Source organism: Myotis nattereri (genome assembly GCF_964212035.1).
Source record: "Myotis nattereri genome assembly, chromosome: 3".
NCBI classification, from domain to species: domain Eukaryota; kingdom Metazoa; phylum Chordata; class Mammalia; order Chiroptera; family Vespertilionidae; genus Myotis; species Myotis nattereri.
Window position 1 is genome coordinate 9,141,313 of NC_138077.1, and position 27,744 is coordinate 9,169,056.

The 27,744-nt window shown below is 51.1% G+C and overlaps 1 protein-coding gene across 1 annotated transcript in view; it reads left to right on the forward strand.

Moving 5' to 3' along the window:
* Window positions 1-27,744, forward strand: part of ADARB1 (adenosine deaminase RNA specific B1) — a gene marked incomplete at its 5' end in the record, with an annotated part of 102,369 nt that overhangs the window by 17,084 nt on the left and 57,541 nt on the right. Inside the window, one exon of the mRNA XM_081086984.1 lies at window positions 26,173-26,323. The remainder of the gene's footprint in view (window positions 1-26,172; window positions 26,324-27,744) is intronic.

Consider the following 27,744-nt stretch of genomic DNA (forward strand, 5'->3'; position numbering starts at 1 on the left):
TGGTGGTCAGTGTGCATCATAGCTACTGGTTGAACAGTCGACTAGTTGCTTAGGCTTTTATATATAGACTAGAGGCCTGATGCATGAAATTCATACAAGGGGGTAGGCCCTCAGAGCCCTGGCTGCCTCAGCCCTCGCAGCCCCAGCTTCATCCGGAATGTTGTCTAGACGGTTGTTCTGCTGTTCGGTCTAATTAGCATATTAGCTTTTTATTATATAGGATTTCTGTTTTGACTAAATTTTTACAATGAAACGGCAAAGGAATTGAATCTGGTAATTTTTACCTTAGGAACGGTTAATGTTTTCAAAGGGGTGTGACAGTGGAGCAATCAGAAACGTGTAGTGAGGTGACACTCTGACGTGTGGACTGTTGTCTAAGGAGGGGCTGTGGCGAGCCTATGGTCTTCCGTGGCAGCTCCGATGTCGGCAGCTTGTTCTCCTCAGCGTGGTCTCTGGCTCCGGAGGGCATGAGGATCCGTGGGGCTGTGCCTTCTGGCAACTTGGTGGCTCCGAGGGATGCGAGCCTGGTCCCCGAGCCCTGAACAGCTTAGTTACGTGTTTGTTCTGTGCTTTGGAATCAGGTGGAGGACATTGGGACTTAGGTCCCCATTCTCCTGTGGGCCCCAGTCCAGGTAGCGTGGTGGGTCTCCCTGGGGGAGAAGGAGCTGAAGGACACCGCTAAGTTTAGTGTCATGATGGGGAGGCTGGGAAATGTGGATGCAGGCCAGTGGGCCTCCAAAATCCATCTGCTCGTCTTTCTGCCTGACAGATTTGGTTTCTGCTTTTTAAATCCTTTGCAAAATTGGTGTCTTTAATTTCCAAGTCAGTATTTCATTTTAATAAGAGAAAATAGTTCTAATTTATTCAGATAATTTAAAAGGCCATAGAGGTCAACTTTCCTCATTCCTTGAGGAGGATATGGAAGAACAGAGTGTGAAAGGCAGTCTGGGTGGGCCTTGGCTCCTGGCCCCCGAACAAACCATTTGCCGAGAAGAGCCTTCTGGGGAAGGATGGGTCACTCTGCTGCCGGGCTGTCAGTCCAGAAGGTGTGCCCTGGCCCTAGCCGAGGTCCAGAGCCAACAGCACGCTCCCTTTCCTCCCCCTGACCCTGCACGACTTCTTTGTACCAGCTGGGTCTGTTGAGGAGGAAACCTTCTAAAGCCTTTTGCTTATCAGCGTCTGCTCTCTCCTGAATGAATGCCTGAGCTGGTCATCCTTGCTCTCTCACCACAGTGAAACTGGCTGATAGAGGGGAAAAACGTTAATGGCAATAAACTTTTTTTTTTAAACTTAACCTTTGAAAGTAGTAATTATGGGGATCGAGCCTTAATCTGAGGGTTGAATTCTCGTACATTACCTTAACATCTTGGAATCAGAACTCAGGAGCCCTCATCAAAGTCATGTTCCATGGTTGTGCTTCTGCTGGCTTTTAGAAAACAGACGCATCTTGTTTATTTGCACTTAAATATGTAAGTCAGACTGATGCTAACAGTATCACAGAAGAGGAAAAAGCAAAGCATCTTCCTGTAAATATGGAAGTAATGAGCAAAACACAGAGCGGATGAGGTGGAGGAAACCACTGACGCTCGTAATAGTGTCCATCTAACCCTTTTTCTGAATCATTATTTAAGAACTGTTTTAATAAGTAGAGCCTCCCAATCCTATAAATAGGCATAACTCATCATCACACGTGTGTATATTTTACTTCTTTTTCTTGAAGATCGGTCCTAGGTCCTAGGGATGTCAAAACCACGTCAAAGCTGGTACCACCTCTAGTTTTCAAAAGCCAAGGAAATCTTTGTCCTTTTCTCAGGGGCCCACAGGGCGATTACTAGGCTGTTGAAACCCTTTTGAATAGTCTCAGATCACACACACACACACACACACACACACACACGCACTATTTACACAATAGACACAGTGAAAACCAGGAAATCAAGGCTTTGCGATAAGCACATCTCGGGAGGAAGGAAGCAGCACAGCACTGCCCCGCGGCAGGGCCACACTCGCCTTCACGCGATTCAGGGGCCGAGGTGCCACCTCGGGGCTGTGCTCCCCTGGCTCTCCCGGCTCTAGGCCCGGGCACCAGCAGTGGCTGTTCCAGGTTGGCTTAGCACTCCTGTTGACAGATTTCTAGAGGTACCCACCGACATCCCTGGTGATGGGAAGAGAGAAGCGGGCATCCTGGTGCTGAGCCCTCGGAGCCGTGTGCTGTGGTTCTCTGATTCAGTGGCATTTTCCTGCCACTTCCTGCACTCTTCTGCATTTGGAAATGAGCTCCTGTGCCCTGTGTGATGGTTCTGGGTGTTCACAACCCAAGGCTGAAGACTGCCTTGCACACACACAGCTGTGTCCCAGGGAACCCACCCATCTCTTGGCCTGGCCTCAGCGTCCTGCACCTCGGGGAGGCCAGGCAGCCGTGTCTGTAGGGTGTGGACGGCCCTGCTTCGGCCCAGGACTCTGGGCAGGGTGACGAGGCCCTGGCGGGGGAGCTCTGGTGAGGAGGCTGCTGGCAAGGGCTCCTGATTTTCACATGATTGTCCAGACTTCATGCGTCTGCCCTCCTGGCCCTAGCTTCGGGCACACACCTTATCGGCCCTGTTCAGCACCTTTGGGTTGGGTTTCGTGTCCCTGCACAGCCGTAGCGCAGTGGCCGCTCAGGAAATGTTTGATAACGTGGAATGAGAGGACCCCTCCATGGCACCTCATTTTCCCTGGTGCCTTGCTAGTCGCCTTCTCAACTCGTGACTGCTGTTTGTTTGTTTGACTCTACATGGTTGCAACCTTCTCATTCATTGAATTTTAGGAGCTGGTTCTGGATTTTGATGTAATGATTAATGTTCTCTCTCAGAAGATGGGTTTCTGGTGATTTTATGTTTCAGAAGTGAGGCTCTTTTGAGAACTAAAATGTGTGTGATTATTTGTGCAGAAGCACTCTGGAGCATGTGACAGGTCCCTCCGTGTGGGTCTGCAGGCCCCGTGCACAACGCCTGTCAGGCTGCGCATCCTGCCTTGACTGAGGGCAGAGCCTCGCGAGTGCTGGGAGCTAGTTTGTCATCTGAAGTTGCCTTTATATTCAGAACTCTTTGTCATTTTGGTGACCCCCCAGGATGCTTCGGAATGTTGAATTTGGTGGGAAAGGTGTTTCTGACATTCTGGCACCACCACTCACTGCTGTGTGGGTACTGGTACGGTTCCCTGTGGGTCACATCCTCTTCATGGAAACACAGCACCCAGGCGCTCTGTGTCTGTGTCTCAGCCCCACCCGTGGGCCCTCTGTGCACCTTGGGCCAGGCAGACTCACGGGCCCTCAGGATGCAGTCCTTGGCATTCTGTCTCCATGGCTCTTCCTCCCTCCCTTCCTCCTTCCCTTCCAGCCCGTCTTGCCCAAGTGCCCCTCGCATGTGAGGCTCTGTGACAGGTGGGGAGAGGGTGCAAGTGCAGGAGACAGGGCCTTGCTCTCGTGGAAGTGTCTGGTGGTGCAGGCATGTGAGTATCAGGTAGGCACTCACACAGTGTAAAACGAGAACCCAGGACAGAGCCCGGGCCTCCACTTGGGGGCTGGGGACAGTCTGCAAGAAGGTGATCAGCATTCATGCTGGGCTCTCCCAGCTTGCATGCCTGCCCTCCCTGTCTCGACCTCCTCGTCTTTTCTGGTCGGGTTTGGCCTCACTGTTTCTCTGAGATGGCGCTTCCGAGTTACTAGTGACCTGTCTTTGCCAAGGGCAGTGGCCACTGTCCTGTCCCTGTCTTACCCAGGCCCTCAGCAGATCTAACAGAACTGCCTGAGCCAGCCTGCTTTTCCTCCTCCTCCCCACCCCACCTGTGCTTAGCTCAAAGGCCACACTCCAGTCCCGCTCTGGATGACCCAGGCCTTTCTCACCGGCTTGTCCTCCAGCCCCAGCTCCGGACAGGGTACAGTGCGTGCCAGTTCAGAGCCGCATCACGACCCCTGTCCCGTCACTCTGACCCACCTGCTTCCTGAATGGCCGCAGCCGTTCTCATGCTCTGTCTCACCCTCACTCCAGTGTCTGGCGAGACCTGCCAGCTCCTCCTCCCATGTCGCTCCCAGCTTTTCTCTCTGGAACCCTCTGGAAGCCACAGGCTCCTTATTGGCTTCCCTGGGTCCAGACTTGCTCCCAGGCAGTCCTGCCACCATGTGGTCACTGAGTCATCCTTCCAGGGCACGTCAGCTCAGGTAACCCTGCTTGACCCCTTCAGTGACTTCCCAGACAGGGCGGAAGTGAGTTTCCTCAGGAGAAAGTTCACAGCTCCTCCCTGGCCTGTTCCCTCCATTGTCTGTTTGCTACTCTGTGTAAACCTGCCCCACCCCAGGGCCCGGTGTCTGCTGGTCCCCCCGGAGGACGGTCACCCCATGTGAGTTCAGATGCCGCCTCCATGGAGAGGCCGTCTCTCCCTGCCTCCCTGCAGTTCTCATCCACGTCCCCTGGTTAATGAGCACTTCGATGGCCCCATGTTGCCGTCCCTCTTCCCTGGTACCTGAGCTTTCGGAAGCCAGGGGCAGTGCTGGTCACCATGGCGGCTCCAGGTCTGCAGGAGGCCTGTCTGCAGTACCTGTGTCCAGGCATTCTCTGTGTTTGACTCAGGTTGACTTGTAGCAGAAAACCTGGCTGGTGGTGCTGGCTTTCTACTCCTGGGTCCTTTGTGCCAAGAAGGAGGCAGCCTGGGACGAGGACAGTGGTTTCTGGACTCTTCTGTCTCTACTCTGCTATTCATCCCTGTGCTTGGCCCCTGGGGTCTGGTGGCAGCTACTCTGACCCCCGCCTGATGTTGCAGAGAAAGGAGGGGAAGCAGGAAGGGGCGGGGCCTCTGCCGGAAAGCGGTTCAGGAAACCCCCAGCTTCCGTCTCACTGGCTGGAGGAGCACAACACAGCCAGCCCTGGTCCCCAGGCGTCTGGGCAGAGTCTGCGCTCCACAACGTCAGGCTGTGTGAGGAGGGCGATGTGCGTGGTGGTCTGGCCCAGTCAGGTCCCCCACGGCCACATCAGCAGCAGTTCTGTATGGCACTGCTGGAGGCTTTAACAGTGTTGGGGTCTTTATTTAGCAGCCATTTCTTACCATCTCAAGTCCCACATATCACAGGGAGGCGAGTGGAGAGCAGGTGCAGGCCCTGATTTACATAATTATAGAGAATGGGGCTGTCTGTGGCCTTATGGGCCTGCTAGTCTTTTATCCCAAATAAGACAGACTTACCCACCTAGTGATTAACACAGATGGGGATGGGTGCAGGGCGCCCTCAGCAGGACAAGCCCGTCTGCACAGAGACCTGAGTGCATGGTCGCTGTGTGTGGACCAGACAAGGACGAGGAGAGCAGGAGGCTGGCTGGGCAGGTCCTGCTCTCCCTCCAGCAGTGGCCTGTGCTCCCTCTGCAGGGAAAGTGACTGAGCTGGATTCTCCATAGGGCACAGAGGAGCAAGACTTCAGGACGTGAATGATGAGGGCAGGGGCGGCTCAGGAGGTGAAGGCTGAGGGCAAGGGGAGACTTTGGATGCTGGGGCTGCACAGTTGCCTGGGCTGTGGCCTGAGCAGTGGGATGGAAGATGGTGCTGTGCATGGCGGCAGGAGGGACAAGCTGCAGGTCTGATTTGGACGTGCAGACTGTGCCAATGCAGGCACTTGGATGGGGTCACTTGCTTACTTTTCCATCTCTAGGGTCCATGGCAGTCTGGGCCCAGGTCTACCAGGTAGCACGTTACGCCTCCCTCTCAGGCTGATGTTTCACATGCGCCCCACACGGAATATCTGGAACCAGCCACTTTATTTTACTAAATTTCATACCCTTTCTCCTGGTAGTGCATGTCACCAACATCCCCCATTTTCTAGAAACCTGGCAGTCAATCTGGACTTGTCGCTGTCACACCCAGTCCCCAGCACAGGTTGTGCCTGCATCCCGCATTAACCCTCCACCTGGGGTGTCTGTTTCTCCATGTCTCCCCTGCTGCCCAGCGGCCCACAGCTCACCACCATCTTTCCGTTGGTCTCCACAGAAACCTCACAATGGGCCCTGGATCTTCCCTCATGCTTCCAGCGCTCTCCATGTAGCACCAGCGGTCATTATCTTACCCCTTTGCTTGCTCACCTGTGTCTGCAATAAAACTGTTACTTACTCCTAAGCCACAAGCACCCTGCTTGATCTGGCTGTCACCTGTCTCCACACTCCCTCTGACCACTCTGCCCTGTGTGCTCCAGGCCACAGCCTCCTCCCTCTGACCACTCTGCCCTGTGTGCTCCAGGCCACAGCCTCCTCCCTCTGACTACGCTGTGTGCTCCAGGCCACAGCCTCCTCCCTCTGACTACGCTGTGTGCTCCAGTCCACAGCCTCCTCCCTCTGACCATTCTGTGTGCTCCAGGCCACAGCCTCCTCCCTCTGACCACTCTGTTTGCTCCAGGCCACAGTCTCCTCCCTCTGACCACTCTGTGTGCTCCAGGCCACAGCCTCCTCCCTCTGACCACTCTGCTCCAGGCCACAGCCTCCTCCCTCTGACCACTCTGTGTGCTCCAGGCCACAGCCTCCTCCCTCTGACTACGCTGTGTGCTCCAGTCCACAGCCTCCTCCCTCTGACCATTCTGTGTGCTCCAGGCCACAGCCTCCTCCCTCTGACCACTCTGTTTGCTCCAGGCCACAGTCTCCTCCCTCTGACCACTCTGTGTGCGCCAGGCCACAGCCTCCTCCCTCTGACCACTCTGTGTGCCCCAGGCCACAGTCTCCTCCCTCTGACTACTCTCTGTGCTTGGCTACAGCTCCTGGCCTCCTTGCACATGCCCCACTTGTTCCCACCTTATGCTTTCCCTGACTGCCACTGTCTGAGAGGGTCCGACCCACCTGCCTGTGGAGGTGTTCAGAGGAGAGGCAGCCGAGGGACGTAGTTATTTGTCTGGTCTCTGGAACCAGATTGTTGGGTTTGAGTCCTCCTAGCCCTGCCTCTTACCAGATGTGTGATTTAACCTCTGGGCCCCAGTCTCCCCATTTGCAAGCTGGGGATATAAAACCTACCTGCTTAGCACAAGGACTGGGAGTGTGAAGTGTTGTGACAGTGAAGCCAGGAAAGCTCCCCATGGCCAGAGCTGGAGCAGTTTCAGCCACAGAATAGTCACGTTGGATTACAGCCCCAAGTCTAAAATAAATATCCGTGAGTCCATACTGACATGAATAAATGATTAAGTAAATGGGGAGAAGCATAAATCTCCCATGCAGACAGCTCCAGATGGTTTCTGTGGCCCCTGCATCCCCAGGGAGGGGAGCTCACCACACTCCTTAGGGATGGGCTGTGCATGGTGACCTCCTTCCTAAGAGGACAGTGTAGGGGGGAAGAGTAATGAAGGGAGAAGCCTGACAGACACACCTCCTCCAGGAGACCACGGTCAATGCCAACGGTGACAGCTCATGTTGATAATATGTACTCTTGATACGTAATAAGAATGGCACTTTACCTCTGTGGTCCCCCTCCCAACACCCATGTCCCCAGTCTGTCATAAGAAGTCATCATGCTAATCCCAATTGAGGGGCATCCTACCCACCAGCCCTTCCAAAATGGTCAAGGTCATAAGGTCATCAGGGAAAGTCTGAGAAACTATCACAGCCTATCTAAGGGAACATGACGACCAAATGTCATGTGGCGTCTGGATGGGTTCCTGGACAGAAAAAGGAAATTAAGTAAAATCTGAGGAAATCTGATTACACTGTGGCTCGTCAGCCATAGTGTAATCAGTTAGCAATAATGTGTCCATTAATTGTAACAAATGTACCATGTTAATGTAAGATGTTAATAACTGGGCAAACCGAGTGTGGGTATATAGGAAATCGCTATACTGTCATTCCAGTTTTGTTTTTTTTTTAATCTAAAATTGTTCTCAAAACTAAAGTTTGTTTTACATAATAGTGCTTTTAAAAAGGTAATAATTCTTTAGAACAGCCGTGGGCAAACTACAGCCTGCGGGCCGGATCCGGCCCGTTTGAAATGAATAAAACTAAAAAAAAAAAAAAAAAAAGACCGTACCCTTTTATGTAATGATGTTTACTTTGAATTTATATTAGTTCACACAAACACTCCATCCATGCTTTTGTTCCAGCCCTCCAGTCCAGTTTAAGAACCCATTGTGGCCCTCGAGTCAAAAAGTTTGCCCACCCCTGCCTTAGAAGTTCCTTTCGTGTCCACCTCCTCTGCCCTGAATATCATCTTGACTTCCGTATTAGCTGTTCCCATGGTTTTCTTTGTGGATTCATCACCGTTGTTTGCTGCCCTAAAGGGTATGCATCCTCTGGTCTTACTCGGCAAGAAAGGGTCACATGGCTGGCAGGTCCCCCTGGGTGAGGCCAGGGTCTTAGTGACCTCACTGGCAAGGGTCCCTCCTGGGCAGTGTCTTCACTAGGTCACACATGTTTATGCAATTTTCAAAGTGAGGCCTTTTAATTCTAGTCAGGACTGCCGTGTCGCCTTCATGCCCCCTACTCCCCCGTCTCCTGCATCGGGAGGCGAGGACCCTCTTCCTTAGACGATGGCCTTGGGCACCTTAGCAATCCATCCAGCTGAGAGGAAGATGTGCTGGGGATGCATTTAGTTTGGGTTCAGTGGCATACAGTATGTGGGTGTGGTCCCTTCTGTGAAGAGTTAGTGTCATCTGGGTGGTGTAAGCTTGGACTCTGGAGTCATCCTGTGCAGCCTGGGGCTGTGGCCCACTGCCCCCGTTTACCTTGGGACCCCTGGGTAGACTCCAGAAAAGGCAAGATGGGACAGTGACAGCACAGCTGGGGCAGGGCAGGGACTGGTCTGACTGCCACTTGGGGACACGAGGGAATGTGGAGAATGGACCAGGAATGGAGATATTTCCAAGGAGGAGATTCTCCAAGAGCTTTGAGACGAAACCCCTGCCACCCTTGCCTACAATTAACTAACAACACTGAGGTGGTCCGTTTGGGCCAAGTCAGACAGAGAGTATTGCAGGGGATCCTGCAAAGGGCTCAAAGCAGAGGAAGTGTCAGAAGTGGTAAGTGGGTGTTTTGGGGAGCAGAGACTGCCTGCAGAGGAGGGGCAGGCTTACAGTTGCCCCCTGGTGTCCTGGCGAGGGAGGCCTGGCTCAGAGTGATGCTTCACACACACTCCTGTGGGTCTTTTGGGGGTGACTGCTGGCCACAGCGAGTCTCGGTTTTTATGATGTGAATATACAGTTGGCGTTTTTCCCTCAGGGGAAATACTCCCAAAAGAAGTGCACACATTCTAAGTATGGAGTCAGATAACAGGGTTGAACTGAAGAGATTTATCTAACAGGGTTAGTGTGGGGATGAGTGAGGTGGGTGAGGTTGGATTGACTTCCTCAGGGACTTTTCTGTTGTGCTTTAGATGCATCATGGACCCTTTGCATTTCTAATATTTGACTGTGTCCTTTGTGATTTCTTTAGAGGAGTGTTCAGTTTCATTTTGGCTTTTTAAGTATAAAAGATGGACGGCCTACTTCCTCCATTATCATCACCTGCTCCTGATTGATCGCCCATCTGCTGTCTCGCAGCCTTGGCGGTTCTTAGATCACAAGCAATTGAAATATTGTAAACAAGACAGTCCATAAGACTTAGCCCTAAGGAAATGCTGAATTTTTTTGGACATTGTGCAAATAAAAACATTGTGTTGTTTCTATACTCTCTATCAGACTTCATTCATCCCAATATGCCTAAGGGGGTAGTTTCGAGAGCCAGCCTCCTTTATGAAAACATAAAGGCCCGATGCACAAAATGTGTGCAAGAGTAGGCCTTCCTCCCCCTGGCTGCTGGCACCGGCTTCCCTCTGGCACCCGGGACCCAGGCTTCCCTCGCAGCTCCAGCTTCATCCAGGAGGTCATCCGGAAGGATGTCTGGTCTAATTAGCATACTATGCTTTTATTATTATAGATAGGGGTTTGTGGGAAGACACAGGACTGAAAATGGGATCACCTGTCCTCAGAGGTACTCACACTGTCCAGGTCTTCTGAACCTGTTGGCTGAGCTCTCTTTTCATCGTATGCCCCAGTCTAGGAATGGGGGCAAAAGTCACTCCTTTGCTTTCTTGGTCTGTTTTGCTACTGATACCGTTGTCTTTGGTTTGTGAAATAACTGTAGAGGATATCAACAACCTGGTGTAGAAATTCCTTTGTGAGAAAGCACTGCCTCGATGTCATTTCATGTTTTAGGAGTCTTTGCTTCTCAACTTGTCAAGGAAGTTGTTCGTAGAGTCTGAAGCATTATCAATAGGATGTTGAGCTTTCAAAGCTGTTTGTGAGGGTTGTTTTTTTTTCCTTTTCCATGGAAGTATTAATTCCTTTCTTTGTGGAAAATGAATGGGGCAGCCCGGTTGGTGTGGCTCAGTGGTTGAGCATCGACCTATGAACCAGGAGGTCATAGTTCTATTCCCTGTCAGGACATATGCCCGGGTTGCAGGCTTGATCCCCAGTGTGGTGTGTGCAGGAGGCAGTGGATCAATGCTTTTCATCATTGATGTTTCTATCTCTTTCTCCCTTCCTCTCTGAAACCAATAAAAAATATATTTTAAAAAAAGAAAAGGAAATGTATATGGCAGAATAAATTTCTGGGTGTTTTTTTGTCCTCCCGCCACCACCTGGACTCCCACAGCAGGAGCAGGTGCTGGACTTGTGGACCTCAAGGAAGGGCAGGGAAAACAGGTGTACAGTTTCATTAAAAATGATAAAGGGGATCCTAATGTTCTCACCAGGCAGGTTGGGGAAAAAAACAAGTGAAAACGAAGGCATACAGCTTTGACTAGAAGAGGTAGAACGATCTCTTGCTTGCAGTCCACCTGGAAACCTCAGAGCAGCTGTGCTGTCCGGGAGCCCTGTCTGCAGAGGGGTGCTGCCCGGGGAGGGGGCCACCCTGTGGGAGACCACAGCCCCAGAGAGTCAGTGATAAAAACAACTCAGATCATGGTAGGAATACAAAATTAATATTAAACGTCATTCATAAATTTCATATACACAACAGATAATCAGAGGTATTATGGAGGAGACAGCTCCATTTATAATAACAACAATGAAGGTCAAGTACTTAGGGATAATTGTAATAAGAACTATTCAAAACTTAAGCAAAGAAAATTCTTTAAAAATTCTCGAGAAAGACACCAGGGTAGCCTTGAGCAGAAGGAAGGGTGTGCTTATTCTTGGCTAGGATGTGGTAGCATCATTAAGATGTCAGTTCTCTCTAAGTTAACTTACACATTTAATGTGATCTCTTAAAAATACTAACAACAAGCCCGGCTGGTGTGGCTCAGTGGTTGAGTGTCAGCCTCTGAACCAGGAGATCATGGCGATTCCCGGTCAGAGCACATGCCCAGGTTGCGGGCTTGAGCCCCAGTGTGGCACGTGCAGGAGACAGCTGGTCAGTGATTCTCTGTCATCATTGATGTTTCTATTTCTCTCTCCCTCACCCTTCCCTTTGAAATCAATAAGAATATGAACACAGGAGTCTTTTTATTTTCTCTTGGGCTGGACATGTTGAATATAAAATTGATTCAGTGAGAACAAACATGGGCGAATCCCTAGAAAACTCCGAAGAGAAGTGGAGAGAGCCTGCAGACAGTGACGCGTGTGGTAAATAAAGGCTCTACCATGGCTCAGAGCCCCATGGAATAAACAGGGAGTTCAGAATGGGCCCAAATCAGGTGGAATTCCAGTACACGATCCAGGTGCCATCTCAGATTGCTGGGTTAAGGTCAGCTTTTTAATCAGGATTTGGAACAACAGGACCATTCTGTAACAGACATTAGATTTCTGCCTTCCACCACGTACAATCTCGCTTCAGGGGGTCAGAGAGCCAAGTAAAAGATGGAACTAGCCAAGTGTTAGAACAGGTGAATATTTTGTGGGGGTCAGTGGTACCCCCCAAGATCCCGTAGGAAAATAGGCAAAGGACATGAACAGACAGACACACATGATACACATGTGTGCACACATATCCACACAGCCCTTCCCTGAGACACCATTTCTCACACATCAGTTTGGCAGAAACTCCAGAACTCTTTTGAGAGCTGTAACTGTTACCCATGCTGAGTTGGAAAGGATGAGTTAAATGCAGGTGGTGGGCCTTTCCAGCTCTCCAGAGCATGGAAGCGTATGCTTGCTCATTTCCGAGCTCACTCGCACTGCGCCTTGAAATAGGCTGCAATGACACCTCTGCCCCCCGCCCCACCTCCTAGGTCCTGGGTGCTAATCCCGTGGAGTCAGTGGCACTTGGAAACCTGTGTGCACAGAGCAGGCCCTCTGATTCCACGGCTCCAGACCGCTTCTGCTCCCTCCACACCCACGCCTCACCCACACGTGGGCTGTCGGATTGAGGGGTTTCTCCTCTACTGCCTGTTCTCTTGAGGTGGCTGGGTGGTGATTATGGATCTCACGCTTGGTGTCGAGAGAGGAGGAGGATCAGGGGAAGGCCAGTGCTCTGTTGCTGCTGGCCATGGGGTCATGGTCACCAGGCCATCCACGGGCTGGGTCAGCGGCCGGCCTGCCCTCGGCAGAAGTTGAGCCGTGCACACAGCATGGAGAGCATTGGCCTCCCCGCCTGAGTCTGTCTCTGGAATTTGAACCGAAGAAGTCAGACGGGGATGAGGAAACACACAGACGAGGAGATGGAGACAGCAGGGCCGCCCTCAGGGCCAACTTCATGCTCAGGACTGTGCCAGAACCTTCCGTTCCTGAGCCACAGGCCTGGCCCCCAGCCGCCACCTCACAGCAGACACCCTCTGCTGACAGTACACTGTGTTCTCTGCTCCTGGGTTCTATTAAAGGCTGACTTGTTGATTTGATTTAAAAACGAATTTTATGGCTCTTATGTGGACTTAAGAGCATGCGATCTTTCCCCTGCTTGGATGGCTTCTGCACAGAGATGGCTATAGCACAGGGGACGATGAAGCGGAGCGAGGGTTGGTGCTGCTGCCAGGCTTCCTGGGCTCCGGGGGCAGCACAGGGGCCAGGCCCAGGTCCCCTTCCTGCCTGGGAACTGCTCACTCGCTGATGATGGCTGGACAGGAGGCCCAGTGTCAGTCCTACTGGTGCCAGTGGGCTCCCAAGACCTCGGCTCTCACTTAGGCGGGGGAGGAGGGCACCTTTGCCTCAGGCAGGTCACAGCAGTCCTGCCTGAGGAGACGGCACCAGGTGTGGTCAGTGCCCAGCCCTCAGCAGGGTCTGATGCTTAAGGCAGTGGTTCTCAACCTTCTGGCCCTTTAAATACAGTTCCTCATGTTGTGACCCAACCATAAAATTATTTTCTTTGCTACTTCATAACTGTAATGCCGCTACTGTTATGAATCGTCATGTAAATATCTGATATGCAGGATGGTCTTAGGCGACCCCTGTGAAAGGGTCGTTCGACTGCCAAAGGGGTCACGACCCACAGGTTGAGAACCGCTGGCTTAAGGTTTGCTCACTTTGACTACCAGATTCCCTTCTCCCCATTGAGCTACATGCACTCAGCCCCTTTCTGAATGCCCCCAGCCTCTCCTCTGCTGACCAGGCCCATCAGGAATATTTCTGTGTAAGAGAAAGCCCGTCATTGAGAAGTATTAGGGGCCTGACTGGCAAGCACCCACCTTCCTCCTCCTTCCACTGTGGCTCTTGCACCATTCAATAGACACCCTGCCCCGTGTGGTGTTCATCCTGCCGCCAGGGGCTGCCCTGGACAGGGCGTAGGATCTTGAGCCTTGAGCCTTGGTCACCTGCATGGCCACAGTGGTGGCTGTGGGAGGGATAGCAGCAGGTTGTTGGGGCGCTGATGGAAGGCGGGAGCACAGGTCCTGGGCAGGGTGGTGCGCGGCTCCTTGGCTCCCCTCCTGCCTTTCCTGCATGTGGCATCGCTTCTCACACCTCTCTCTTTCTGTTATGAAACTGTGTGTCAGTGTAGAAAATTCAGACAATAGACACAAGGAAAGGAAAACAGAAGTCATCTCGGCGGTCAGATAACCTCTGTAGCCGTCTTGGGGTGGTAATCTCACGCATGCATACATGCAGCTGGGCACCCAGGCTGGCATTTGAGGGTTCACAGTGCACTTTCTGCCTGCGATCCCATTCACTCTTCAGCCACAGGGACTGGGCATTGCTGGTCTCCTGCGCTGGCTTACAGCTGCGTGAACTGGGGCAGGAAGACTGGGCAGCTGCCTGAGCTGGCACAGCTCTCGCTGGAACTGGCCAGTCACATGGGCTCTGGAGTTCACATGTGAGTCACAGCCTGCGCAGCTCCCACTGTGCACGTGTGTATGCATGCAGGTGTGGGCATGGGCATGTGTGCACACATGTGAAGACTACACTCCTGCTTCCTACTGGACGGGGCTCCCTCCTGGCGTGTACACACTGGTGAAGGGTCGGTGGGTGAACACGGTATTTTTAACCTGAAACAACCTTTTGGTTGTTTCCAGATTCACTGTGAAGACCAGTGTTTCAGGATAACTTTTAATATGTTTTTGGGATAAGTGACAGAATAGCCAACTCAAACTAGCTTAAGCAAAAATAGTTTGTTTACTCCTGACGTTTTCTTTGGAATTCCAGTAGGCCATGCCATGTATGAAGTAGTCTGTCACTATGTAATTTCCAGATGTGCTGTGAGCAGTTTCTCTATTTTCCTGTCTTTATAGATATTTAGTGGAAAGCTGAGGGTGGCTGTGCACAGTGATAGCTAGTCTCTTGGAAGTCAAATGTGAGCATATATTTCTACTCAGCACCCTTTCTCTGAACAGCCCAGACCGCTCTTATTTTTAACTTTCTGCTCTATTAGCTAGTGCAGGGAGAAGCTCAAATTAGTCAGTTTGCTTTGTATTTATTTTTACTTGACCTTTTCTCATCCAGATTTTGAGAAGAAAATGTGAGATTCTTTTTTCTGCGTAATTTTCCTCCTTGACAAGAAGCCACTTTCAGTAACAGACTCTGGAAGAGGTGGGATTAACCTCAGGGTGCGTGGCTGGCATTTTCTATTCATGAAACAAACTTTAAAGTGTCCATCTGTTTATTCTATGAAATAACTATTAATTCCTTTTTCAGCAGTTTTGGAAAACAGTACATATCTTCCCCAAGTAATGGTGTGTTTCCCAGACAGCTCGGCCGGTTTCCAAAGCAGGGACGGGGGGCAGGGCGCGTGTGCGGGGCGTTTTGTTGGAGAGCCAGATGACACAAGAGTGGGGAGGGCTTGTTTACTATTTGTGTGTTTTTTCTTCAGTAACTGGACTAAGTACTTGTCACTGATAGGAATCTATCTTCATTTCTAGGAGAGTAAACTCCTCACCCATGGCTGTGTGAGGAATAATTCGGGTGCATGTGAGCACCTGTCGTCCCTTTGGAGAGTCTCATGGTCCAGGGGGTGCTAGCATGTATTGCACCCGTAACGTTTCTAGTTGCAGTTGCTATCAGGATTCATTTACTCAGAATAGGTAATTCACTTTTGCCATTATTTTAAAAGGCAATAAATACGCATATTAAATCAAATCTCATGGGTGGTGTTAATGACAGCAGATTCCTATCCTGCCTCATTCACAACAGCAAGCCAGGCACTTCTGGTTTTGTTCTTCCAGAAGCTCCCGTGCTGGGAACTCTGTCCCCAATGAGCCTCTTGAGACATGGCGCCCCCTGGAGGTGGCGATGCGAATGCCTCGTCAAGTCCCTCCTGCTCTTCCTTGCTCCTCTTCCAGCTCAGCAGCAGTGACTTCTGAACACTAGTGTATTAACCATTCTCGAGAAGCATCACACACAGGGAAGCGCACGGGACATCGCCGTGCAGCTCAGTGACTCAGGAAGAGCCGACTTCTGTGGGACCTCCACCCAGGCTGGAAATGGCACCGCTGTCGGGAACCCCTCACAGGGGCAGGGGGGTGGAGCCCACATGTTTGCCATCCGAGCCCCTGCCTGTGGCGCAGCTGGGGTGGTCTGCCTGCCCGCTCCTTTGTTTGAACTGTATATATACGCATTCTAAGAGTGCGTTCTTGTATCTGTTTTCTTTTGTTCGACATTATATCTGTGAGGCTCCCTGTGGGGTTGGAGTTTATGTTACTGCTCTGTAATACTCCAGTTTGACCACATCATGTATTTATTCAATCCACTGATGGATATTTAGGTGTTTGGGGGTAATTATGAGTAAAACTGCCATGACTGTTCAGATACACATTTTTGTATAAAAAAGTGCAGGCCTTGGCAGGATGGGCCACAGGAGTGTGTATCTCCACGCCAGTGGACAGTGCTCGACCTCGGCGGGCAGAAGCTCTGGGCACCCTCAACACGGGCACCGGTTGTCTTCCTCCCCTGGCCATTCTGTGGGTGCTCATGGTGTTACCCTGCAGTTCAGTTTTTATTTCCCCAACTGCTAGCGATCGAGCACTGCCTGTACGCTTACTGAGCACTTGGACTTCCTCTTTGGAAGCGCTTCTTAAAGTGCCCAGCTAAAACCCCGGTCGCAGGGAAGAAAATGGGTGTGGGACAATGCTCTCTGCCACAGCTTATGCCATGCCTACATCTTTTTGCTTTTTAAACCCTTCGTGCTTTTTAAACCCCCTTATAAGTTAAAGAAATTGGCTCATCTCTGAATTCTACCTCGGGTGTCTTTTCTGGAGTTACCTGTTTTATTTTGTTTTTCAAAAGGCATAAATACTTCATAACCTTAGTTATGGCAAGTTCTCCACGTGTGGCAAGTTCCCTGGAGACGCGTGGAGGCTTTTGGCAGCCTCTTCCTGCTCCGCCCTGGGGACTCCCACAGGCTCCTCTCCTCCGGCTCCTGGCATCTGGGGGCTGGGAATCCAGCTCTACTCTCCCTGTTTGTCCCTGTGAAGAGCTGCTCATAAGATGAGAGATTCTGTTCTAATGCAGCCGGGCGGAAATAAGGAGGCAGGTCGTGGGTGGCCCCCATTCCTCTGGCGGGTCTGGCTGGTGTGAGGTGGGAAAGATGAGCTGCAGCCTCTGCAGACCCTCTCTCCCCTCTAGTTCAGGGACACAGGCTGTGTAAAAGTAGGTGACGTGCAGTTTACTGCTTTAATGGGGACATATTTTAGAGTGAAGGGGCCTGTGATTAGTAATTGCTGCTGGACCACGTGGTGAACTGGCTGTCCTGGGCAGACCGGATCATGACCCCAGGGTTACGATCCCAGTCTGAGAGCGTCCCTGGGAGAGTGAAGGATGAACTGTGAGTTGTAAGGGGCCAAGAGTGTCCCTGAGCCACAATCCAGAGGGGCCTACAGGGGCATGTGTATGTCCCCTGCGGCTGTGGCGAGGGGGCCGCTGGGCCGTGGGAAGATGGGCGGACTTGGAAGCAGAATGTCTAAGTGTTTCACACCTCACCTTTTGACTGTGTTCAGTTTATTCACCTGTGGAAAGGGGAGCCTAGTACTGGCCTTGCTTGAATGCCTTCCCGGGGGCTATTTGGGAGAGGGAAATGTGATGATAAAACTTAAAAATATTTTGTAGAATGTTAATTATTCATCTTGCCCTCAGTTCTTCCCTTGTCTACTCCTTTATTTTTTTATCCTCACCTGTGGATAAGTTTATTATTTTGAGAGAGAGGAAGGGAGAGAGCGAGAGAGAAATATCAATGTGAGAGAAACATCGATAGTTGCCTCTTCTGTGGCCCCTGACTGGGTTCCGAAACCTAGGGATGTGCCCTCACCGGGAATCAAACCCTTTGGACAGCATTCCCACCAGCCGAGCCCTGCCAAGGCACCTCGTCTCCCTTTAGGGCAGTGGTTCTCAGCCTTCTGGCCCTTTAAATACAGCTCCTCATGTTGTGACCCAACCATAACATTATTTTCGTTGCTACTTCATCACTGTCATGTTGCTACTGTGATGAATCGTCATGTAAATTTCTGATATGCAGGATGGTCTTAGGCGACCCCTGTGAAAGGTCGTTCGACCGCCAAAGGGGTCGCGACCCACAGGTTGAGAACCACTGCTTTAGTGGGTGCTGAGAGGGGCAAATGCCTGCAGAACTTTGTCTTAAGACTGTGCCCCTCATTCTGTCAGGGAAGCGCCCAAGACAGTCTGATCTGTCTGAGACCCCGCTGACTCAGAGGGCTCTGCCTGCAGGAGCAGCTGAGTTCCCGCAGTTCTTTAACATCAGTCACTGTGCAGTTGAACTCCTCACCATTGACACAGTTACAGCCCAGTTAGCCCTTCCTTGGCATGTGCAAAGAGCAGCTTAGCTTAGCCACTTCATACATTTTCCGAAGATTTCAAATTGCAGGTCACGATTGGCTTTTACTTTTGTAAGCACTCCACTGTTATGATTAGTCAGTCATATACACACATCACATTTAGGACGATTGATAGTTGGTTAGGTAGTGGAAAGCACTTTAAATACCTGTGGCAGTACCAGAATTCTTTTATAAGTTGAAGAGAACCATGATCGAGCACAGTGGTGACATACACTGTTTTTTTGGTGAATATTGGGATCAGGAGACATGGCCTCCAGATCACCAGAGGTGACCTGTTAGGCCCGTGTTTTTAGACGGTGGCTCGGGCCTGAGAACACTTGGAGGTTTTCTTGGTTCCTACCCTTACGAGGCTGACAGCCTTTGAGATCAGACACACAGATAAAACAAGAACAATCATGGGAAGGAAACGTCATTTATCAGGTCTCATCTGAGGACAAACAGTATTTTGAACTTAGTTCTATTCCTTCATCCCCAAAATGCAAAAACACTGGTTTGGGTTGTTTGTTTTTAATGATCTCATCTGTTGGTGGTCCGGAGACAGTGAGTGAAGGTCGCGGTGCCCCTTGTCACCCATTAAAGCTCTGTGGCCCTGGCTGGTGTGGCTCAGTGGACAGAGTGCTGGCCCACAGACTGAAGGGTCGCAGGTTCGATTCGGGCCAAGGGCACATACCTCAGTTGCAGGCTCGATCCCGGGCCCCAGTCAGGGTGCATGCGGGAGGCAACCAATCGATGTGTCCCTCTCACGTCGATGTTTCTCCCTCCCTGTCTTTCCCCCTCCATTCCACTCTCTCTAAAAATCAATGTGAAAAAAATATCCTCGGGTGAGGATTAACAAAATAAAATTCTGATTTTATATGACGAATGCAATTGAATAACCACCTTACTGGTTATAATGAGTGTATCTTCGTCTGTCCTGTGGACACCCTTCAGTTACTAAAAAGTCCCCACTGGATGAAGACGCCCCTTAATTCCACTATCTATCTATCTATTTATTTATTTATTATTTTAAATATTTTTTTTATTGATTTCAGAGAGGAAGGGACAGGGAGAGAGAGATAGAAACACCAATGATGAGAGAGAATCATTGATCGGCTGCCTTCTGCACGCCCTCCAATGGGGATCAAGCCCACGACCATGTGCCCTTGACTAGAATCGAACCCAGGACCCTTCAGTCCGCAGGCTGATGCTCTATCCACTGGGCCAAACCATCTAGGGCCTAATTCCACTATTTAAAGGAGCTGCCGGAGGTAATGTCAGACATGGTGTACAGCATACTCTGGCCCATCAGGGAGTGTAAGCTAAGGTAACGACCCCTCTCCCTCTCCTCTCCCCAGACAGACAGTTTCCAGTCCATATTTCTCCCCCTTGGCCTCCATTCTTCTTGTCGTCGTCACCATAACTTCAAGTCACACTTCTGTTTGTTAGCTTGTGTGGGGACTTGAGAAATACTGCCTCTCCAGCTCTTGGTCTTCGTGAGTTATATTTTAAGATTTATATTGACAAGGTTGGAAACATTTGTAGTCTGTGTCCCATCTATCAGTAGGCTTTCTGCGCTTTTTTTTTATAGCTTTAGTTTAAAAGTGTTAACACGTGGAATGTAATATTTATAGTGTCATGGTAATATAAATGTATTTCACTGCAGAACCAAGTAGTATGACTGGAGGAGGCAGAAGGTGTACTTCTGTGTCACAGAACCTTAACCAGGAAAAGAGGATGTCAGACTGGGGCCTCTCAGTTCTGTTCAGGTTTCTCCGCAGCTTCCACTTGCTCCGGCTCCCACCGTGTCTCACGTCCCACCGTGCCTCCTGTCCCACCTTGCCTCCTGTCCCACCGTGTCTCACGTCCCACCGTGCCCCATGTCCCACCGTGCCGCCTGTCCCACCGTGCCGCCTGTCCCACCTTGCCTCCTGTCCCATCGTGCCTCCTGTCCCACCGTGCCTCCTGTCCCACCGTGCCCCATGTCCCACCGTGCCTCCTGTCCCACCGTGCCTCATGTCCCACCGTGCCCCATGTCCCACCGTGCCTCCTGTCCCACCGTGCCTCCTGTCCCACCGTGCCCCATGTCCCACCGTGCCTCCTGTCCCACCGTGCCTCATGTCCCACCGTGCCCCATGTCCCACCGTGCCCCATGTCCCACCGTGCCTCCTGTCCCACCGTGCCTCACGCCCCACCGTGCCTCATGTCCCACCGTGTCTGTTTCTTGGATTCTGTTTTTGTTTTGCTGGAGCACCTCCTTAACCCCTTCTTCATGGAGTGTGTGGCTCACAGACTTCTTGGCCTTCCCTCGCAATGGTTAGGCATGCAGGCATTTTATCCCCATGCTTAATTGATAATTTAACTGGGTCTAAATTTCAGGACCGTATAATTTTCCCTGGGAACTCAGAAAGCATTCGCTATGATTTTCCGGAGTCCACGAGAAGTCAGATGCCAGCTCGATCCTGTTCTTTCACAGGCAAATCTCTCTGCTTTGTCCTTTCCCTCCTGTGGCTGATGGCTTCATTAGGAATGACCCTTCGCCTGATCTACTTCTCATCCAGGCCCAGTGACCATGCTGAGATGCCCCCTGGAAAAACCTCCGACTGTCTCGGAGAGTTTGTTCTCAAGTTTCAGCCTAGAAGTCCTGTCATGGCCCCTGTTCTTGGGGAAACTACCCCCCCCCCCCCATCCAGCACTGCCGTTTCCACTGCTCTTCAGGTCGCCCTGATGTCATCTGCTTTATGCCTCAGCCACGCAGGCCAGCGCCTTTGTCTGCTGCTCAGTCCCCTTTGTAATTTTGCAGCACTGTTACCATTCGGTCACTGCCCAAAATGACCTTTTCTGCCACTTTGATGGGTTCTTGGGAAGAAAAGAAAGACGATATATAGTTTATCACCATTTTCCATTAAAGCCTTTTTAAAGCGCTCTTAGCCACAGGATTCTGTACCTTGAACATCTCTAACCATGTGGTTCTTTCTTTCCAGTGGAAAAACAATTGGGAAGACATTAAATGAGCCAGTTCTAGTATATTTGTCAGCAGCATGTACAAATCCTTTATGGGACTTGATTTTATACGATGTCAGAGCACTCCATACACTTAAAAAGAGCTGGGTAGTTTTGCTACCCTTACGTTGATAGTGTGTTGCAAGTTAGTTAAATGACACATCCTGTGAGTGGGAGCTTTGACAGTAAATGGAATGGTGACCTCACAGAAATGGGGGTGGGGATCTGGGCATCTGTTTTGTAGTAAGGTTGAGGATGACTTATGAAGCTGTTAAGTTTTGTTTTTAAAAAAGTCAAGTTCACATGAGGGTGAAATTTTCATCACTATACACACAGACAATCCCTATTAAACTAATGTGAAACGATGAAACAAAACTAACAGTATAATTATACAAACAAGAATGGTGGCTGTTGAAATGCACGATAAGCTAAAGCAATCATTGAGAAGGAACTGTCTTTGGGAAGCTGCGGGCACGTGGCCTCTCCGTGCAGGTGTGCTGTGGGGTGGCTCTGTGGCCGAGCACGTGGCCTCTCCGTGCAGGTGTGCCGTGGGGTGGCTCTGTGGCTTAGCACGTGGCCTCTCCGTGCAGGTGTGCCACGGGGTGGCTCTGCGGCCGAGCACGTGGCCTCTCCGTGCAGGTGTGCCGCGGGGTGGCTCTGTGGCCGAGCACGTGGCCTCTCCGTGCAGGTGTGCCGCGGGGTGGCTCTGTGGCCGAGCACAGGGCCTCTCCGTGCAGGTGTGCCGTGGGGTGGCTCTGCAGCCGAGCACGTGGCCTCTCCTTGCAGGTGTGCCGCAGGGTGGCTCTGTGGCCAAGCACGTGGCCTCTCCGTGAAGGTGTGCCGCGGGGTGGCTCTGCGGCCGAGCACGTGGCCTCTCCTTGCAGGTGTGCCGCAGGGTGGCTCTGCGGCCGAGCACGTGGCCTCTGTGCAGGTGTGCCGCGGGGTGGCTCTGTGGCCGAGCACAGGGCCTCTCCGTGCAGGTGTGCCGTGGGGTGGCTCTGCAGCTGAGCCACACTCCTTGGGTCTGAATTAGACCTCTGTCAACCCTAGTAACACCCCACATGTAGGTGATGAATTCTGAATTTTAGGGCCCCTCTATAATTCACTTTATAGGTTTCCATTGACTAGCCAGGGTTGTATTGGAAAAAGAAAGGCTGTGCAATTTTATTGGTTAAGTGCCCAAGAAAGGACTGGGCGTGGGGTTAGTTCACAGCCCAGGGGAGGGCTGGCTTTGGACTTCTCTGCTAAACCAGCATGCACTGAGCATCTGATTAAAAGCTCCATACCTTTCACTAGGAAGATGCCCTCAGGCATATAAACACCATTTTGTGTATAATTTTACTGTTTGCATGGACTGTGACCCCTCGGTGAAGACCTGCTCTGGGTACAGCTGGGAAGCCGCTGTTTCTCTCCCTTGGCACTCACCCGGCAGTCTTCCCATCTGGACAACAAGCCCAGAAAGCCTGCAGAGGCCAGGTGTCCCCACTTCCCTTTCCTGGGGCTGTGCTCCTGGCCCTCAGGGTGGGCACACCGATCTCCTGAGGGCGCCGTGTCCAGCTGTCCTGGCTCCGGTGCTCCTGCTCAGCTCAGTGCCTTTCCTCCCCCAGAGGAAGGGAGGTGTAGCGACTTCAAGTGCTTGGTCTTTATTTTCGTGGTTGGCAAACGCATTTCATTTTATTAGCTTCTTTACCTCCCACTCCCTCTTTTTAGTTATTTCTTGAATGTATTTTTAAAGAAGAGCGTCAGGTACATTGTACAAATGGAGATTTAGGAAATAACCAACTTGAAGTATTGAGGAGTCTAAGTTAAAGGACTCTTGAGTGGAAACGCCACTGTTGATGTATTTCCAAATGTGCAGCCAACTGAGCATCCTGGGTGGATACATACTGAACTTGGTTGTGATGTCTCTGTTCCGAAGAGAAGTTGACCACTGGTTTTTAATGCCTGCAGCGTCGGTGACAGGCGTGCTCCCAAGGCGATCAAGGGTTAGGAGGCGCTCCCTCTCTTTTCTGTCTGAGCAGTGGGGGGGGGGGGGTCTCTGTTCCCACACGCCTCTTGTTCTTATCTTTGTTCTTTTTGTTCTGATTCTCTCTCCACGATAGCGCATTTCTTCTCCTGTGCCTTTTAGGATTTCTCCTAGTGAGGCCACTGCTGGCAGGTTCTCAGCTTTCACTTGTTTAAAAACATCTTCACTTGCTGTCACTGTGAAGAGATTTTTTGTTGCGTCTAGAACAGCGGTTCTCAACCTGTGGGTCGCACGACCCTTTCACAGGGGTCGCCTAAGACCATCGGAAAACACATATATAATTACATATTGTTTTTGTGATTAATCACTATGCTTTCATTATGTTCAATTTGTAACAATGAAAATACATCCTGCGTATCAGATATTTACATTATGATTCATAACAGTAGCAAAATTACAGTGATGAAGTAGCAACGACAATAATTTTATGGTTGGGGGTCACCACAACATGAGGAACTGTATGAAAGGGTCGCAGCATCAGGAAGGTTGAGAACCACTGGCCTAGAATTTCAGGTGGGCACCGTTGGGCTCTCACTGCCCCCTGCCGACTTCTCCCGGTGTTCCTTCAATTTGCCAGGGAAGGTTCGTCATTGTCCAAGTTGAAGTAACAGCAGTCAGAACAATTGAAAACTGCCCTCTTCTACCATTTCTTCTCTTGATTTTATCATGTTGGTTGCCAAGTCCTATCCAGCCCTTCACGGAGCCTGGATCCTCAGAGGCACCCAGGCTTGGTTCATTCCTCCACCTGGACTGTCAGTCACCGAGTCCCGCTCCTCACACCTCCAAGATACGTACCTGATTTTTCCAGTCTCTGCCCTCCCTCTGGCCCCAGATGTCTTCCCAGCCTCTGGTCTCAGCCCTCTGGCCATTGCCCACAGAGCCCTCAGAGCTACCTTTCTGAAAACAGACTGGGTTTTCTTTCTTATACGTTTGTCCGTTTGTCCGTGGTGCCTTCTCCCAAGAGGCCTTCCACCCTCCCTCTCACCAGGCATCTCAGCTGAGGGCCGTCTCTCTACCCTCCTACCCTCTACGCCTCTCTACCCAGGCTCAGTGACCCTGGCCCATTCGCACCTGCTCGCTGGTGCCGCTGGCTTCCATCCTTTTGCGGTGGGTACCCGTCCTTAGGAGTAATTAAGCACTTGGAAGCCACTGTGAGAGATCGGGGAGGAAGCGTCTTTGTCTAAGTACCCTTCAGTCAATCGGCTATTTACTGTCGTTCACTTGTCTTGAGCATATCAAGCCTCTGTATCTTGGAATAATTGGAGTCTCTAAACATCAGAGTCTGCTCCGTTGAAATCTTTGTTTAACTCGTGTAATCGATTTATGCAGCTACAAGGTAGAAAATGAGAGTACTTATTTTTTGGCAGAGTGAAGCCTTAATTTCCAATCTAATTAACTTATAATGATAAATATCACGTTAGAAGGAAACACAATTGCTTCATTTAATCAGTGTGATTATTACCAGCACAGCCAATCCATCCAGCGCTGAGTGACACGCTTGTTTTAGTACAACTAGTCCTGTACTTGCTCTGGGTGCGGGCGTGCTGCAGCTTACACAGCCCCGATTTACCAGCAGGGCTGTGGCATTGGATTTCCTTGTGTTAGGAGGTGGTCAGACGGGAACCTGTTGTGGAAGCCCCTCGGCTTGGTAAGGGGGGGGTCGCACTGTTTTCAAGGGGGAAGCACCCAGCAGGAGAAGCCTCCGGAAAGGCGTGGGGCTGGGTCGCCCGCCCCAGCGTGTCAGGAGCTGGAGTCACAGAACGGCACAGCGGGGGGCCTTTCTGCTCGTCCCACCCGATACCTCCGGTTCCCCCTTTCAGATTTTCACATGGCCACACTTCTGCCCGTTTCACCTGCGGGTCCAGGCATTGAGAAGGAGCAGGATCTAGCTCTCAGCCTTGTGACGGTCTTGCTTCCTGTCCCCAGACCACATCTTCGTGCCGCTTCCTCCCCACCTGCCCTCTCCTCTTTTGCAAGGAAGACAAAGCCTGCCCTGTCCTGACTTTTCTCACACTCCTGCCACCCTCTGCACCTGCAGTGTTAGCTCTTGCCCACCACGGATGGCTGTAGCCCTTGTCGGGGTTCATGTGGTTAATTGCATAGCAACTCCTTGGTCCCATCACTGTTGGGATGGTCCTCGTGGGATCCTGGCCCACGGTGCAGGTGAGTCCAAGCAGTCACAGCTGGGAGGTGGGGAAGGTCTTGGAGAGCAGTCAGTTCTCACCCACGAGGACCGGTAGTTGTGGCAGGAGCCCTGGGGGGACGTCCTGGTGGCTGGACTGTCTGCAGAGTAGGAGCTCCTGCCCACTCAGACCCACCTCGTCTGCACTCCAGCCTCAGTCTCCAGGGCCCACCGAGCGTTCCTGCCTTCCATGTTAGCGCACAGGTCTGCCCCAGGACTTCCCTTCATTTGGATGTCAGTTTGTTTTAAAAAGAAAATAAAATTTTACTTATATAGGTTTGGAAGTGTATTAGTGTGTGGAAATGTTCTCTTTCATAACTTGCAGGTTGAAACCATTCTTACGCAGAGAGGGAATGACCTGCAGACCTCGATTCACAGCCTCGTGCCTGTGCGTGGAGGGCCTGTGGCTCCTTGGCCTGGGCAGCAGGGGGCGGGAGCCGCCTGGGCCTGCGACGTTCTGTCTGCACTCACACGCTCACCTTGCAGGAGGGAAGCTCACACAGGCAGTGCCCGTGGCACATTCCTTTGCCTGTGGCTTGGTGCCCGTTGGCTCTAGTGTGTTGGGAGCAGAAATGGATTGTGGGTGTTCCCTGTGCGTCTGCCTGCCCTGGCAGGTGGGATGAAGGCATGATCGATAATTGTGTATCCGCTTTAAAAAACCATAAGAACACATTAAAAATAATTTAAACTTATATTCAGGAAGAAGATTTTTAATTGAGTATTTATTATCAGAGCTCACATCTGAAAGGGTGAAGAAGTATCTAAGATTGAGTTACGTTCATGTAAACAATTGAACCTTTTTATTACACAGAGTGAAGTCTCTCCAGGGGGGGTGTGGAGACCTTGAGAAGCAGCTGAAGAAACCTGGCCAAGCGCATGTTCCGATGACCTCAGTCCGACACGCACTGACGGAGGCCTGGCCCCAGGAGCAGAGCCGACACAGGAACTGAACTCACTCCGAGGTAGGTCAGAACCTGCAGCCATTGCCAACATTCGCCTGTAAAAATGACTTCTGTTTGATGTAAAGCGATCACGCCTTCTCACGTGGGCGTTCTTGAGTCACTCCCAGCAGAGGTGGTTGTTGCCAGGGATCTCTCTGCGATCCCCACTAGTCCCCGCGGCCCCTGCAGGCGGGAGCCCTGCTGCCCTCAGAGACTCTGGGTCCTGGAGCCGCCTCTGGCCTCAGGGCACCGTGTAAGGGTTGGTGCCGCCTTCAGCCTTTTACCATAAATAATTTTCTTTGAGGTGATTAGGATAAAATTTCTTTACTTCTTATTTTTGGTGACTATTATGAGATTCAGTATCTGCTTTTGAGAGAAGTTGAGACACATATTTGGGGAGTGAAGATGCACCCATGTCTGACCACTGGGTTGGGTTTGTGCCTGGAAAGGCCCCGCTGGTCATTTCTGAGTCGGGAAAGGTCAGGAATGTAGGTTAACTGGTTCCCAGGGAGACGTGTACCTGAGGTTCTGCTTGATCCTCAGCTGATGCCTTTCTTTGGCACCAGGCATAAGAGCTGAGGGGGGCGGGGGGTGGGGGGAGAGTGGAGGGCGGTGTCGAGGTGACTTTGCCCGTGGCTTGTGCCTCTGAGTGGAGTTTATCTTCAGTCACAGATCTTCTTTTATTTGATCGTGATATGAAATCGGCTTCTCTGTAGCTTTATTTACTGGAAGCTAGAACCCCTGGGCGGCAGGGTCGGAAGGGGACCTGTGCCTAGTGCTGCGGAGCGAAGTGTGGTTGTGACCCCGACCTGTCACAGGCTACAGGTGCGAACGATGCGTGCGTGATGCTGCTTATGTGGAAGGGCAAGTATTTTTATTGAGTGTAAACGTGCATTGGAGAAATGAAGCATTTATAATCTTTTGCACAAATAAATTGTCCTTAAAGCCATAGGAAAAAAAATAATCAGGCCAGAGGAGCTATCCGAAGCGCATGCTGAGAAAGCAAAGGAGAGGGCTGCAGCGAAGCCGTCACAGCGTTCTGAGTCAGGTCTCCTGACTGCACACTAACACGTGACTGCACAATAGAGGGCTTGTGTTTCTTCTTGTTTTTCACAAAATGAGCTAATTTTGGCAACAAATAGTCTGATATATATGCTTTTCCTTTTTCAGGGTGGCTTAAAATAAAGTAAATAAACATGATTTTTGGGGGCTAAAAGCCATGTTTACTAGTTGAAGCCCTCATCACCATAGCCCCATGACATGCCATCGAGCTCTCTCCGGACCCTCGGGCCGGTCTGGCGGGGGCACTGTAGGCATGCGGCCTCCTGTTCAGTGTCAGGCACAGATGCCGCTCTTGCCTTGCTTATTCCTTAACAAGATGGAAGTTGTTTCTGTGTCTTCACACGTGAGAGTGTCCCCGAGGTTGGGGCACCTTGGGGTGG